Raw genomic sequence first — 1,388 nt, 5'->3', positions numbered from 1 at the left:
AAATCCCAGCAACCACATGGTGGCTCATAACCATCTGTAACAAGATCTGACGCCCTCTTCTGGAGTGTCTGAAGACAGCTACAGTGTACTTACATATAAGAAAGAAAAAGAAAGAAAGAAAGAAAGAAAGAAAGAAAGAAAGAAAGAAAGAAAGAAAGAAAGAAAGAAAGAAAGAAAGAAAGAATAGAGAGGTCAAAGGAAAACTTGAAGTCAGTATTACCAGGAATTGCAGTTCATTGAACTCTAAAAAGACAAGAGCCTGTTGAGAGTTGGACAGGAAAATCAACTGAATACAAGCACCTATGCAATCCTTTCTTCCTGGGAGGAGCACGAGAAGTACCTCAGTGCATGGGTCAGCTTCTCAGAATACATCTAAGATGTGCTTAGCTGTAGGACCCCCATGTCTGTACAAGAAAAGGGAAAGTCACGCAGTGATGCAAGCCTTTCATCCCAGCATTTGAGGCAGAGGCAAGTGGATCCCTATGAGTTCTAGGCCAGCCTAGTCTAGAAAGCAAGTTTCAGGATATTCAGAGCTACATAGAGAAACCTTGTCTCAAAACAAACAAACAAACAAACAAACAAAAAACAGGACTGGTGAGATGTCTTAGAGGGTAAGAGCACTGACTGCTCTTCTGAAGACCCTGAGTTCAAATCCCAGCAACCACATGGTGGCTCACAACCATCCATAATGAGATCTGTCACCCTCTTCTGGAGTGTTAAAAGACAGCTACAGTGTACTTACATATAATAAATAAATAAATCTTAAAAAAAAAAAAAAACAGGACCAAGGTTTTCCCAGATTGAAAACTGCAGACCACCAAGGTCATTTCTCCAGTTCTGAATGGCTCCTGTACCAGTCAGGCCTGTGTCTGCCACCCTCCTGAGTACACCAGAGGCCTGCCTGCAGCAGCTCCCTCTCCAGGTGGCCAGACAGGAATTCCAGACCAGTGTCACCATCCCCCAAACCCCACCCCTGGGACATGGATACAGCAGCCAAGTTTATTGTTGCTGGGGCTGCCACAGTTGGTGTGACTGAATCAGGGGCTGGCATTGGCACAGTGTTTGGTAGCTCAATTATTGGCTATGCCAGGAACCCATCTCTCAAGCAGCAGCTCTTCTCCTATGCCATGCTGGGTTTTGTCCTATCTGAGGCCATGGGACTCTTCTGTTTGATAGTTGCCTTCCTCATTCTCTTTGCCATGTGAGGCTCCATGGGATCACCCAGCTTCTCTGCTGCTTTGACTCCATGCTAGTCCTGGTGCTGAAGTGTACCGAGCTTTACCATTAAACAAGAATGTTTCGGGCTGGTGAGATGGCTCAGTGGGTAAGAGCACCCGACTGCTCTTCCGAAGGTCCAGAGTTCAAATCCCAGCAACCACATGGTGGCT

General features: G+C 45.8%; 1 pseudogene; it reads left to right on the top strand.

Moving 5' to 3' along the window:
• Window positions 1-1,205, top strand: part of LOC110325086 — a 3,324-nt pseudogene extending 2,119 nt beyond the window's left edge.
• The last annotated feature ends 183 nt before the right edge of the window (window positions 1,206-1,388 follow it).

The sequence above is a fragment of the Mus pahari genome, chromosome 8 (genome assembly GCF_900095145.1).
Source record: "Mus pahari chromosome 8, PAHARI_EIJ_v1.1, whole genome shotgun sequence".
Classification (NCBI taxonomy): domain Eukaryota; kingdom Metazoa; phylum Chordata; class Mammalia; order Rodentia; family Muridae; genus Mus; species Mus pahari.
The sequence above is the reverse complement of the archived record's forward strand: the minus strand, read 5'-3'. Positions and strand labels throughout refer to the sequence as shown.